The sequence below is a fragment of the Stenella coeruleoalba genome, assembly GCF_951394435.1.
Source record: "Stenella coeruleoalba genome assembly, chromosome: X".
NCBI classification, from domain to species: Eukaryota; Metazoa; Chordata; class Mammalia; order Artiodactyla; family Delphinidae; genus Stenella; species Stenella coeruleoalba.
In genome coordinates, this window is record NC_137152.1 from 39,968,368 (window position 1) to 39,984,026 (window position 15,659).

Here is a 15,659-nt window from a genome sequence, read left to right on the forward strand (position 1 = left end):
CTGTAGCTGTGTAGTATAATCTGAAGTCACAGAGCCTGATTCGTCCAGCTCCGTGTTTCTTTCTCAAGATCCCTTTGGCTATTCGGGGTCTTTTGTGTTTCCATACAAATTGTGAAATTTTTTGTTCAAGTTCTGTGAAAAATGCCAGTGGTAATTTGATAGGGATTGCATTGAATCTGTAGATTGCTTTGGGTAAGAGAGTCATTTTCACAATGTTGATTCTTCCAATCCAACAACATTGTATATCTCTCCATCTATTTGTATCATCTTTAATTTCTTTCATCAGTGTCTTATAATTTTCTGCATGCAGGTATTTTGTCTCCTTAGATAGGTTTATTCCTAGATATTTTATGCTTTTTGTTGCAATGGTAAATGGGAGTGTTTCCTTGATTTCAATTTCAGATTTTTCATCATTAGTGGATAGGACTGTCAGAGATTTCTGTGCATTAATTTTGTATCCTCCTACTTTACCACATTCATTGATTAGCTCTAGTAGTTTTCTGGTAGCATCTTTAGGATTCTCTATGTATAGTATCATGTCATCTGCAAACAGTGACAGCTTTACTTCTTCTTTTCCGATTTGGATTCCTTTTATTTCCTTTTCTTCTCTGATTGCTGTTGCTAAAACTTCCAAAACTATGTTGAATAAGAGTGGTGAGAGTTGGCAACCTTGTCTTTTTCCTGATCTTAGTGGAAATGCTTTCAGTTTTTCACCATTGAGGACGATGTTGGCTGTGGGTTTGTCATATATGGCCTTTATTATGTTGAGGAAAGTTCCGTCTATGCCTACTTTCTGCAGGGTTTTTATCATGAACAGGTGTTGAATTTTGTCAGAAGCTTTCTCTACATCTATTGAGAGGATCATATGGTTTTTCTCCTTCAGTTTGTTAATATGGTGCACCACATTGATTGATTTGCGTATATTGAAGAAGCCTTGCATTCCTGGGATAAAGCCCACTCGATCATAGTGTATGATCCTTTTAATGTGCTGTTGGATACTGTTTGCTAGTATTTTGTTGAGGATTTTTGCACCTATGCTCATCAGTGATATTGGCCTGTAGTTTTGTTTGTGACATCTTTGTCTGGTTTTGGTATCAGGGTGATGGTGGCCTCGTAGAATGAGTTTGGGAGTGTTCCTCCCTCTGCTATATTTTGGAAGAGTTTGAGAAGGATAGGTGTTCGCTCATCTCTAAACATTTGATAGAATTTGCCTGTGAAGCCATCTGGTCCTGGGCTTTTGTTTGTTGGAAGATTTTTAATCATGATCTCAATTTCAGTGCTTGTGTTTGGCCTGTTTACATTTTCTATTTCTTCCTGGTTCAGGTTCAGAAGGTTGTGCTTTTCTAAGAATTTGTCCATTTCTTCCAGGTTGTCCATTTTATTGGCATATAGTTGCCTGTAGTAATCTCTCATGATCCTTTGTATTTCTGCATTGTCAGTTGTTACTTCTCCTCTTTCACTTCTAATTCTATTGATTTGAATTTTCTCCCTTTTTTTCTTCATGAGTCTGGCTAATGGTTTATCAATTTTGTTTATCTTCCAAAGAACCAGCTTTTAGTTTTATTGATGTTTGCTATCATTTCCTTCATTTCTTTTTCATTTATTTCTGATTTGATGTTTATGATTTCTTTCCTGCTGCCAACTTTAGGTTTCTTTTGTTCTTTTTTCTCTAATTGCTTTAGGTGCAAGTTTAGGTTCTTTTTTGAGATGTTTCTTTTTTCTTAAGGTAGGATTGTGTTGCTATAAACTTCCCTCTTAGAACTGCTTTTGCTGCATCCCATAGGTTTTGGTTCATCGTGTTCTCATTGTCATTTGTTTCTAGGTATTTTTTGCTTTCCTCTTTGACTTCTTCAGTGATCTCTTGGTTATTAAGTAGTGTACTGTTTAGCCTCCATGTGTTTGTGGTTTTCACAGATTTTTTCCTGTAATTGATATATAGTCTCATACCATTGTTTTCAGAAATGATACTTGATAGGATTTCAGTTTTCTTAAATTTACCAAGGGTCGATTTGTGACCCAAGATATGATCTATCCTGGAGAATGTTCCATGGGCACTTGAGAAGAATGTGTATTCTGTTCTTTTTGGATGGAATGTCCTATAAATATCAGTTAAGTCCATCTTGTTTAATGTATCATTTAAAGCTTGTGTTTCCTTATTTATTTTCATTTTGGATGATCTGTCCATTGGTAAAAGTGGGGTGTTAAAGTCCCCTACTATGATTGTGTTACTGTCGACTTCCCCTTTTATGGCTGTCAGTATTTGCCTTATGTATTGAAGTGGTCTGCTGTTGGGTGCACTGATCCCTTGATCATTATGTAGTGTCCTTCTTTGTCTCTTGTAATAGTCTTTGTTTTAAAGTCTATTTTGTCTGATATGAGAATTGCTCCTCCACCTATCTTTTGATTTCCATTTGCATGGAATATCTTTTTCAATCCCCTCACTTTCAATGAGTATGTGTCCCTAGGACTGAAGTGGGTCTCCTGTAGAGAGCATATATACGGGTGTTGGTTTTGTATCCATTCAGCCAATCTATGTCTTTTGGTTGGAGCATTTAATCCATTTACATTTAAGGTTATTATCTATATGTATGTTCCTATTACCATTTTGTTAATTGTTTTGGGTTTATTATTGTAGGTGTTTTCCTTCTCTTGTGTTTCCTGCCTAGAGAAGCTCCTTTAGCATTTGTTGTAAAGCTGGTTTGGTGGTGCTGAATTCTCTTAGCTTTTGCTTGTCTGTAAAGCTTTTAATTTCTCTGTCAAATCTGAATGAGATACTTGCTGTGTAGAGTAATCTTGGTTGTACCTTTTTCTCCTTCATCACTTTAAATATGTCCTCCCACTCCCTTCTGGCTTGCAGAGTTTCTGCTGAAAGGTCAGCTGATAACCTTATGGGGATTCCCTTATGTGTTATTTGTTGTTTTTCCCTTGCTGCTTTTAATATTTTTTCTTTGTATTAATTTTTGATAGTTTGATTAATATGTGTCTTGGTGTGTTTCTCCTTGGATTTATCCTGTATGGGACTCTGTGATTCATGGACTTGATTAACTAATTCCTTTCCCATATTAGGGAAGTTTTCAACTATAATCTCTTCAAATATTTTCTCAGTCCCTTTCTTTTTCTCTTCTTCTTCTGGGACCCGTATAATTTGAATGTTGGTGCATTTAATATTGTACCAGAGGTCTCTGAGACTGTCCTCCATTCTTTTCATTCTGTATTCTGCTCTGCAGTAGTTATTTCTAGTATTTTATCTTCCAGGTCACTTATCCATTCTTTTGCCTCAGGTATTCTGCTATTGATCCCTTGTAGAGAATTTTTAATTTCATTTATTGTATTGTTCATCCCTGTTTGTTTGCACTTTATTTCCTCTAGGTCCTTGTTGAACGTTTATTGTATGTTCTCCATTGTATTTCCAAGATTTTGGATCATCTTTACTATCATTATTCTGAATTCTTTTTCAGGTAGACTGCCTATTTACTCTAAATTTGTTAGGTCTGGTAGGTTTTTGCCTTGTTCCTTCATCTGCTGTGTGTGTCTCTGTCTTCTCATTTTGTTTAACTTACTGTGTTTGGTGTCTCCTTTTTGCAGGCTGCAGGTTCGTAATTCCCATTTGTTTTTGTGTCTGTCCCCAGTGTCTAAGGTTGGTTCAGTGGGTTGTGTAGGGTTCCTGGTGGAGGGGACTAGTGCCTGTGTTCTGGTGGATGAGGCTGGATCTTGTTGTCCTGGTGGGCAGGTCCACATCTGCTGGTGTGTTTTGGGGTGTCTGTGGCCTTATGATTTTAGGCAGCCTCTGTGCTAATGGATGGGGTTGAGTTCCTGTCTTGCTAATTGTTTGGTATCGGGTGTCCAGCACTGTAGCTTGCTGGTCGTTGAGTAGAGCTGGGCCTCTCCACAGATGGAGATCTCTGGGAAATTTTCGCCGTTTGATATTACGTGGAGTTGGGAGATCTCTTGTGGACCAGTGTCCTGAAGTTGGCTCTCCCACTTCAGTGGCACAGCCCTGACACCGGCTGGAGCAGCAAGAGCCTGTCCTCCCCACAGCTCAGAATAAAAGGGAGATAAAAAAGAAAGAAAGACATAAGAAGATAAAATAAAATAAAATAGTTATCAAAACAAAAAATAATTATTAAGAAAATAACTTTTTTTTTTTTTTTTTGCAGTACACGGGCCTCTCACTGTTGTGGCCTCTCTGGTTGTGGAGCACAGGCTCCGGAAGCGCAGGCTCAGTGGCCATGGCTCACGGGCCCGGCCACTCTGTGGCGGGTGGGATCTTCCTGGACTGGGGCATGAACCCCTGTTCCCTGCATTGGCAGGCGGACTCTCAACCACTGCACCACCAGGGAAGCTGCAAAAAAAAAATTTTTTTTAATTAAAAAAAAAATGTACAGACAGAACCCTAGAACAAATGGTAAAAGCAAAGCTATACAGACAAAATCACGCACAGAAGCATACACATACACACTCACAAAAAGAGAAAAAGTGGGAAAAAATATATATATATATATCTCGTTGCTCCCAAAGTCCACCTCCTCAATTTGGGATGATTCGTTGTCTATTCAGGTATTCTACAGATACAGGGTACATCAAGTTGAGTGTGGAGCTTTAATCCGCTGCTCCTGAGGCTGCTGGGAGAAATTTCCCTTTCTCTTCTTTGTTCGCACAGCTCCTGGGTTTCAGCTTTGGATTTGGACCCGCCTCTGTGTGTAGGTCACCTGAGGGCGTCAGTTCTTTGCTCAGACAGGACGGGGTTAAAGGAGCAGCTGATCTGGGGGCTCTGGCTCACTCAGGCCGTGGGGAGGGAGGGGTACGGATGTGGGGCGAGCCTGTGGCAGCAGAGGCCAGCGTGATGTTGCAGCAGGCTGAGGTGCGCGGTGCGTTCTACCAGGGAAGTTGTCCCTGGATCACGGGACCCTGGCAGTGGAAGGCTGCACAGGCTCCCGGGAGGGGAGGTGTGGGTAGTGACCTGTGCTTGCAGGCTTCTTGGTGGCAGCAGCAGCAGCCGCAGCCTTAGCATCTCATGCCCGTCTCTGGGGTCCGTGCTGATAGCCGCGGCTTGCGCACGTCTCTGGAGCTCCTTTAAGTGGAGCTCTTAATCCCCTCTCCTTGCATACCCGGAAACAAAGAGGCAAGAAAAAGTCTCTTGTCTCTTCGGCAGCTCCAGACTTTTCCCCGGACTCCCTCCCGGCTAGCTGTGGTGCACAGCCCCATTCAGGCTGTGTTCACGCAACCAACCCCAGTCCTCTCACTGGGATCCGACCTTCGAAGCCCGAGCCTCAGCTCCCAGCGCCCACCCGTCCCGGCGGGTGAGCAGACAAGCCTCTTGAGTTGGTGAGTGCTGGTCGGCCCCAATCCTCTGTGCGGAAATCTCTCTGCTTTGCCCTCCACACCCCTGTTGGTGTGCTCTCCTTGGTGGCTCCGAAGCTTCCCCCCCGCCGCCACCTGCAGTCTCCGCCCGCGAAGGGGCTTCCCAGTGTGTGGAAACCTTTTCTCCTTCACAGCTCCCTCCCAGAGGTGCAGGTCCCGTCCCTATTCTTTTGTCTCTGTTTTTGTTTTCTTTTGCCCTACCCAGGTACGTGGGGGAGTTTCTTGCCTTTTGGGAGGTCTGAGGTCTTCTGCCAGCATTCAGTAGGTGTTCTTTAGGAGTTGTTCCACATGTAGATGTATTTCTGATGTATTTGTGGGGAGGAAGGTGATCTCCATGTCTTACTCTTCTGCCATCTTGAAGCTCCTCCAACATACTAATTCTTTAATTATTCTACTGATGATCAAAACTAGAATTCAAAGTAGACAATTTTAATTCAGGAAGTCTCACAACCTCAGGTCAGAGGGCCTATATTTATTACCATTTTACAGATGTGGAAATTGAGGCTCAGAGAAACTTTCTGACTCTTGATATATCATTGCTAGTTGTGCTTGGCTCTAGAATCAGAATTCCTAGTTTAAATTCTGATTTTCTGTTGACTCACTATGTGTTCCTACATAAGTTAAGGAACCTGGGATCCTAAATTTCCTCATTTGTTAATGAAGCACAATAAGAGTGCATGCCTCCTAGATTGTTGCAAGGACTAAAATGGATGGTGTGTGTTAAGTGCTTCCGACAGCATCTGGCACATAGTGAGTGCCCAGTAAAGATGGCTCTTATTCTGATTAGGATTATGATCATATACCCAGATACTTCTAACTCCAGCAGCTAGATTCTTAACATTTTACAGATCTTTCTCAAGCAATAATCCTTTAATTTCTTTTAAGATTTTTTTTCATGTGGGCCATTTTTTTAAAAGTCTTTATTGAATTTGTTACAATATTGCTTCTGTTTTATTTTTTGGCCACGCGACACGTGGGATCTTAGCTCCCTGACCAGGGATCAAACCTGTACCCCTGCATTGAAAGGTGAAGTCTTAACCACTGGAACACCAGGGAAGTCCCGTCAAGCAATAATACTTTAAAATCAAATTAGCTATTTCAAAAATAGAAAGGACAACTCATTATTGTACTTACTTTATAATATGTACATATTTCTACAGGCTATTGAGCAACATTTTTGCCAACACCAGAAGCCACTGCATAAAAATGTAAAAAGCAAAGTGTTTAGCTTCCAAAGTACAAACGCTAGGAATTTAACAAATTTGCACTTGAAGTATTTATGTAAGTACTTATGAGAAGGGTATTTTCCTCCAGGAATTTTTTGCCTTCTTAATTCGTGGATGAATAGAATACACCTGGGATTTACATTATTGCCTGCAAGTTATCTTTACACATTGCATGACATGTAGATATAACAGATAACAATCATAGTATGTTTATCTGTGCTAAGTCCTGTACAAATTTTAATATTTGTACATATACTAACTCTTCTAATTCACAAAACAGTCTTAGGGAATAGGTGTTCATACTGAGCTCAGTTTTATGGATAATGAAATTCAGGAACAGTGGTTACTGATTAATAAGATATAATAGGAAGGAAACGCGATAGTTCAGACACATTAATATGCTGCTGTTTAATACGAAGAAAGGTGTTGTTTTGTATTGTGTAAAATCACTCTATTCACACAAACTTCAAATGGAAAGTGAAAAATTCCAGCTCAGCCAACATTATCTCAAAGGCACATGTGAAAATGATCATAGCAAGAGATTATAATTTATTGTACAGGGAAGATTAATCTACCTAGAATCAGGAGCAAGCTACTTAGAAAGTGACATTACTGAGCTCTTCTTGGAAATTTTTGCACCCTCTCTAGTATTATGAAAAGATGTAGTCTTCCTTTGTGTCCCTGCATCTAAGAAGTGTCCAATCCCCTGAAACAGCTGTGAACTGGGAAAGGGAAGGGGAAAGGCCTATGTCAGAGAACTGCATCATTCACAGCTAAGCTGAGCTTTTACCCCAGGGTTCTATTGTGATGAGGAACCAGGAAATACCAGAAAGACCTTCTGTAGTCTTTTCCCTGGAAGTTGCCTGCTGATTGACTACTATGCTGTACAGGGCTGGTTTCGTGGCATGTGACATGTGCAGTTGCTAAGGCCCCTGATTAGTTTAATGATGAGCTACCATTGTCTTAAAATTCTTAATGAGTTTTTGAGCAAGGTACCCAGCATCTTCATTTTGTACTAGGCCCCACAAATTATGTAGCCAGTCCTAATACTGTATTTTATAGGATTTTTAAAACAAAAATTCTGGGCAAGTAGAGTCCCAGGAAATGTAGTGGTGGCTGTGAGTTAAAACAGATGACATTCAACTTTAGGGTGTTGGTCTGAAATCAAAAAATAATTATGTTGATTAAATGTGGAGTAAAAACAAGGCAGAGAATTATCGCTTAAATCTGTGGGCTTACAATTACATCCACTTTATAATATGTGTTTAACATGGTGTGGTGGTAAGCACACTGTGGAAAGATTTGCCAGTACCGTGAACATATAAAAAAAAAGCAAAACATTTGGTATAAAAGAAGCTTTACAAAGATTGCAAAATCTAGAGAAGTGAATAATGCCTATAATGGAAACTTATTATTTGCTTATTTCAGATTTGTATCACACTTGTTAAATGCCCAGTATTAAGACATGACACATAGATTTTAGAGAGTAGGGTTATGTGGTAGTCTGATATGTGTTTCTATATGTCACATGGTTTTGATCTCTCCTTTTGTGTTGAATTTTAATGTATAAGTCAATATAAACGCTAATAAAACTCCCAAACATTAAACTCAGAAAAAAAAGAAAAAAAAAAAAGATGACATTGTCATAACAGTGACTGCAGGGTTGTATTAAGCATATTTTTTATTCCAATGCTTTGCCATCTTGTGGCCTTGCTGACACTGGAAGGGACTACCCCTCCCAGGGTTAGCTCATTCCTAGAGATAATACTCCTTCCAAATGCAAATCAGCCAATAGAAGCCCACACCCGAACTACATTCTTTATCAGGCTCTCATGGGTGTTCTCACACTTAGGTCACTATTCTCCTGCCCTAATTACCCAAGAGCCAGGTACCAGACAAGTAGGTGGAGTCCCTATGCCCCAGAGCCCACTAAAATTATTCAAACTTGCCAATCCTAAACCTGCTTACCCTGCCCTGACCGTTTCTTCCAGCAAAAACCACAATAAAGGCTCTTGCCCATGTTGCCCTCCCCCAGCCCCCTCTCCCTGCCTGCTGACTAACCATGGTGCTTCCCCGTGGCCCTGCCTGTCATGGCATGCCCCCTCTTCTAGGGAACTGTGAGTAACAAACTGTCTTTTCAATGGCAATCCTCTCTTGGTCTGTTGGCCTAACCATACGTGAATAATAATAAAATCTACATTTTAAAACAAGGGTAATGTACCAGAGAAATTTACTATCGTCTATGTGGCATTTTTAAAATGTCCTTCTAGTCCTTGTTTTCTAAGGTCTTTTAGAAAAATAAAGAATGGCTGTTAAGTTTAAATAAATAAACAAACAAACAAATAAATAAATAAATAAAACAAGGGTAATGTAAACTGCAGAGGGCACTGAGATCACACAGACTTGGGTCTGAAAACTGGCCATACCTTGGGATTACTGTGTGACTCTGAGCAAATATAACCAGACCCTTGGTCTCCTCATATGTAAATTGGGGTTAATAATGGTATCTAGTACATAATCCTTCCTCTGAGAAGTACCTATCCTGATCCTGTTCACCCACCCCTCCAGCTGCGATTTAGGGTCTTTCCTCTGTATTCCCAGAGCCCCTTGTTCTTAACCTTGCCAGAGCCTTCTACACATTTCTGGAAATTACATTTCTGTATAACCATCCTCCCATTGGACTGTGAGAATTTTGATAACGTGAATGGAGCCTGAATGTTTTGTATCCCCAGAACTCAGGAAAGTGCCCTGGGGCCTGGTATCCAGAAATAATTATTTATTGAATTAATGGTGATACCACAAGCTATGTGCTTAATAAAGAATAAAAACTAATTTACAAAATATTTATTTGTTGAAAATAACCTATAAGAAATGCATGAACTCAGGATATTTCTCTAACCTTAATTTTCTTCACTCAGGGAGGGCTTGTACCTATCATTCTTTTCCTTTTTCAGAACCATCAAGAATCAGTGTGTCCCAGATATAGTAGGTTCATAACATAATTAGGACCTTCTGTTACTCCCTCAGCCTCAGATCTGGCCTCACAGTGGGACTGCATTGGATATGACACTGAAGGCTTCCCAAACAAGTACTATTGATGCTAAACAGCCCCTCAAAAATATCTGCTGAACGGATGTCTGGTTGGATGAATAAAAACCAGCTAATTACAGCTAAAACTGTTATGTTTTGTTTTATAGGTAAAAGGCTTACATATCATTTGATCTTAAATTGACAAAATTGAAGACATGAACCAAAAAGTCAGTAGAACTGTGAAAATCAAGTGATCACTTCCACACAGAGAGAGCCTGCTCTACTGGTGTTCCTCCCTCTTCCATGACCTGTCATCTCCAGTCAATTTCACTTTCTTATCTTCTCCTGTGCCTTTTATTTTCATGTCAGTACACTGTACCTGCAAAGACTATCTAGTCCAGCTAATGATCATGTGACCTTTATTGATCATATGATTGCCTTCCTCAACAGAATGTGAGACCATGCTTCCTTGGTCATTGCCAGAGCCAGAATCCAAGCCAATGCCTAAAATATGGTGGGGATCACTGAATAGTTGTCAAATTAATTAATCTTTTGTTGTGACATTTATACAAAAAATATCTACCTTCCAATCTGGGGATCATTCTAGATACTATCTGTTTAGCCAACATATGTGCATCTTTTGTATATCAGGTACCAGATGCACTCTGGTATTCAGGTGTGAGTTGAGGCGGAATTATTCCAATTCCTTTTTCTATATCATTTTGTATAGTAAGTACTACAGTTTTCAGTACAAACCTTAAATAAGGGTAGCATTTTACAGACCTCAGGCATTTGTAAGAAACTTTAGGATTTTTTCTTTTCTGTTTTCTTTCTCTAAGTGTTTTTATCTTTCTCTTTATTTCCTTCTTTCTCCCTTTCTCTCTTACTTTCTCTCTCACTTTCTTTCCTTTCCTTCCTTTCCTTCCTTTTCCTTCTTTCCTTTCCTTCCTTCCTTCCCTCATACTTCCCTTTCCCCTTTCCCCTTCCTTTCCCTTCCTCTACTTTCCCTTCCCTTTTTTACAGCTTAATTGAAGTATAAGTGAGATAAAATAAATGGACATATTTAAACATATGATTTGATAAGTTTGGACATACATATATTCCCATGAAACCATCACCAAGTTAACAAACAAATACATTACCCCCAATGGTCCCTTATGTCCTTCCCCACCAGGCCTCATCCATGGACAATTACTGACCTGCTTTCTTTATGTACTGTGTTGCATTTTCAAGACAGTTTTATATAAATTGAAATATGTAATGTATACTCCTTTTTGTTTTGTCTCTTTCACTTAGCATGATTATTTTGAGATTCATCCAAAACAATTGTGTGTATCAGTAGTTAATACTTTTTACTGCTGAGTGGTATTCCATTGTATGGATATACCACAATTTGTTTATTCAAACATGTGTTGATGGATATTTGTTTTTCATGTTTTGGTATTAGACATAAAGCTTCTGTGAACATTTATGTACAACCCTTTGCATAGACATGCTTTCTTTTCTCTTGGGTAAATACCTAATAGTGAAATGTCTGGGTCATATGGTAAAAATATGTTTAACTTCTTTTTTAATTTTTAAAAAAATGTTTTATTTTTATACAATTTTAAAGGCTACTTTCCATTTACAGTTATTACAAAATATTGGTTATATTCCCCGTGTTGTACAATATATCCTTGAGCCCATCTTACACCCAATAGTTTGTACCTCCCACTCCCCTACCCCTTTATTGCCCCTCCCCCACTGGTAGCCACTAGCTTGTTCTCTATATCTGTGAGTCTGCTTCTTTTATGTTATATTCACTAGTTTGTTGTAGTTTTTAGATTCCACATATAAGCAATATCATACAGTATTTGTCTTTGGCTTATTTCACTTAGCTGCTGCAAATGGCAAAATATCATTTTTTTATTGAAGTATAGTTGATTTACAACATTGTGTTAGTTTCTGGTGTACAGCAAAGTGATTCAGTTATACATATATATACATATTCTTTTTCAAAGTCTTTTCCATTATGGTTTATTATAGAAAGTTGAATATAGTCCCTTGTGCTATACAGTAAATCCTTGTCTATCTATTTTATACATAGTAGTTTGTATCTGCTAATCCCAAACTCATCATTTACCCCTCCTCCATCCTCTTTCCCCTTTGGTAACCATAAGTTTGTTTTCTCTGTCTGTGGGTCTGTTTCTGTTTCGTAGATAGGTTCATTTGTGTCATATTTTAGATTTCACATGTAAATGATATCATATAGTATTTGCCTTGCTCTGACATACTTCACTTAATACAATAATCTCTACGTCCATCCATCTTGCTGAAAATGGCATTATTTCATTCTTTTTTACAGCTGGGTAGTATTCCATTGTGTACATATAAAACATCTTTATCCATTCATCTGTTGATAGACACTTAGGTTGCTTCCATGTCTTGGCAATTGTAAATAATGCTGCTATGAATATTGGGGTACATGTATCTTTTCAAATTAGTGGGGTTTTTTTTTCAGATATATACCCAGGAGTGGGGTGTGTGTATGTGTGTGTGTGTGTGTGTGTGTGTGTGTGTATAGTCATATGGTAGTTCTATTTTTAGCTTTTTGCAAAACCTCCATACTGTTTTCTACAGTGGCTGTACCAGTTTACATTTCCACCAACAACATACAAGGGTTCCCTTTTCTCCACATCCTCGCCAACATTTGTTATTTGTAGACTTTTTGATGGTAGCCATTCTGCAGGTGTGAGGTGACATCTCATTGTGGTTTTGATTTGCATTTCCCTGATGATTAGCGATGTTGAGCATCATTGCATGTGCCTGTTGGCCACCTGCACTTCCTCTTTGGAAAAATGTCTATGCAGTTCTTCTACCCATTTTTTAATTGGGTTTTTTTTTGATGTTGAGTTGTATGAGCTGTTTATATATGTGGGATTTTAATCCTTTAACAGTCATATCATTTGCAAATATTTTCACCCATTGAGTAGGTTGTCTTTTCATTTTGTTTATGGTTTCCTTTGCTGTGCAAAAGCTTTTAAGTTTAATTGGGTCCCATTTGTTTATTTATGCTTTTATTTCCTTTACTTTAGGAGATGGATTGAAAAAATATTGCTTCAATTTATGTCAAAGAGTGTTCTGCCTATGTTTTCCTCCAGGAGTTTTATGGTATCCAGTCTTACATTTAGGCCTTTAATCCATCTTGATTTTTGTATATGGTGTGAGAAAAATTTCTAATTTCATTCTTTTACATGTAGCTGTCCAGTTTTCCCAGCACCACTTATTGAAGAGACTGTCCTTTCCCCATTGTATATTCTTGCTTCCTTTGTTGTAGATTAATTGACCGTAAGTGTGTGGGTTTATTTCTGGGATATCTATACTGTTTCATTGATCTATATATCTGTTTTTGTGCAGGTACCATACTGTTTTGATTACTGTAGCTTTGTGGTGTAGTCCAAAGTCTGGGAGCCTGATACCTCCAGCTTTGTTCTTTTTTCTCAAGATTGCTTTGGATTTGGGGGATGTTTTGGGGTTCCATATAAATTTTAGGATTATAAGAGCTTGGTCTCTGCCATCTGGAACATACACATACAGTGTACATTTGGTAGCCAGTGAAATAGAATGGGATTCCAAGCAGTCTTTTGTCTGTCTGTGCCAACTCTCAGGGGCCTTTGTCATTTCAACCTTCATTGCATCTGCCTGTGCAATGAAGGTATTTACTTTCTTAGACTAATTTTGGGAGTTAACTTTCTGGATCTTGTAAAGGCTGCAAATCCTTTACAGTATCTTGTGGGGACTCCTCTTGCATCTTTTTGGTTTGAGTCACTATTAAGATGCTACTTGTCAAAGGCCAGATGATGGATCCTTTAAATTTTAGAAACTTCTAAATTGGTAAATTTTAAGAGAGCTCTCATATGAAGAGCTGTTTTGTTGGTACCTATGAAAAAAAACAAATTAGAAGGTGGATACAAAAAAAAATAAAGGCTAACTAAGAACTCGCTTAGTCAAAAACAAACAGAAAAACATTTTAGGAAGCCTTATTTGTGGTCTTGGCTTCCCCTCAATGGGTCTTACAGATGCTAATTAAAACATTAGGTTAATTAATGTTAGGTTGATTAACGGGGGGAAAAATGCTGAAGGGAAAGTCAAGAGTCTTCTTCCCAGCAAGGTGAAAACTTCAAAGGGACTTGTTCTGGTAGGATAGAAATCTTTAGATGATTATAAAGAAATGGGATAAATAAAACAGACATTAATAGGATTAAAACAAATGTTTTGATAGAAAAATACCTAAGGTTGGGTGGGGCAAAGGGACCGGCTATTGGTCCCCAGAATTAAACGGCCCCCAAAATGTCTCCTCTATTTACCCCAGTTTAAAACATATATGCATTTGAAAGGCTGGAAGAAAATTACACTAAGATACATGACCAGCAATTACTTGCTGGAATGTGCACCAGGGTGGTCATAGTAAACTGGTCAGAGTTCCATGCAGTTTCAATCTGCTTTCTCCACTTTGTTTTGGAAGTAAGTAAGTGTGGGTGCACTCTTCTTGAGTGGAGTCTAGGTTTCTTACAGCCCTCATGTTAGTCCCACTGGTTTTCTAACCATCTACAAGTCTCATCTTCCTGGGCTTTGCCCCCAGGCCTGGGGCACCCAATATGCTGCTTCACCCAGTCTTAATAACAATTATAACTTAGTAAATGACCTCTCAAGATCTAATCAAATAACAATATAATGTGGATCTTTATACAGATACTAGAATTTCCTCCCCTGAAACTCCTCCATTTGACTATTCACATCAGTGAAAACTGGACTTGGAGTATTATAAAAATCCTGCTCGAAAGCATATATTAAACCATTACCATTTACTATTAAGTACACATTTAAAAGGGCCAATTAAATACATGCTGCACATGGGATTTCAAAAAGCTAGCTTCTATCACTCTTAAATGATTTTCCCCTCGCCTTTTGGGTATCTGGACTTCATGGATCAGAAGTAGTAGTATCCTAGAATGAAAAAAACTAAAAATAAAACTTTTCCTCCATTTTCTTCTTTTTTTTAAAATTTATCTCTACACTATACAGTGACCTTAGTGAGAAAAACTGTGATAACCAAATATGTGTGTGTGTGTATTTCTGAATGGTATATTTTCAACCATTTATGACCATTGTCTGTAGAGAAATTGCCTAACATTTCTGATTTTTGGTTTCCCCTTATGTAAAATGTTGGGTGAAACAACTACTTCCCAGTGACGGTGTGAGTATTAGATGCCATTATTGTATGTGGAAATACTTTTGTGAACTATAAAGGGCTATATATGTGTTATATGCTCCTTAGGAACATTCTGGTGCACTACACATGTAAACCACTGAAAATGCAATTTTTATAAAGGCAAACAGTTTCTCTAGCCCAATTCCTGGTATGCGATAGTGCTGCATAATATATTTTATTGTACCAATGAATTTATGCACACTTAACACATTTGGAAGCCATACTAAATTATGCTGACACCACACTAGGAACCTGAGATCCAAATGGACAAAACAGGGTCCGTGGAACTCATGGTCTAGTAGGAGAACAACCTGGAAGCAAATAACTCAAGGACTATGACAGGGTACACAGAAGTGTATACTGGGTAAAGTGTGGTTGTATAGGTACTCCCAAATTCTTTCACCCTCTCAAGCTCTTGTTCCATTGGTTACCACATCTTCCTATGTCTTCATCCTCTCACTCTCTACTGGCTCCTCCCCATTAACAAATAAGCTATGCTACCATCTCTGTCTTAGTCACAGTTTAGTGAGTCAGACAAGTACTTCCAAGAAACTGATGGATTCACAGTGGAATTTCATTTTAAAGTTAAATGGGAAGGGATGGCTGTGGAATAGTGGTAGGGTGAGGTGTTTGGCTTTAGTTACTGAGAATATGGTGGGGTCATTTGCCAAGACAGGGAACCCAGGAAGAGGGAAGTTATTAGGGAAGAGAGGCTTTGCAAAAAGACAGGTTCAGATGTAGATGAATAAATCAGAATAATGTTTAATGCTTTGTACTTGGCAAGAAGTGGA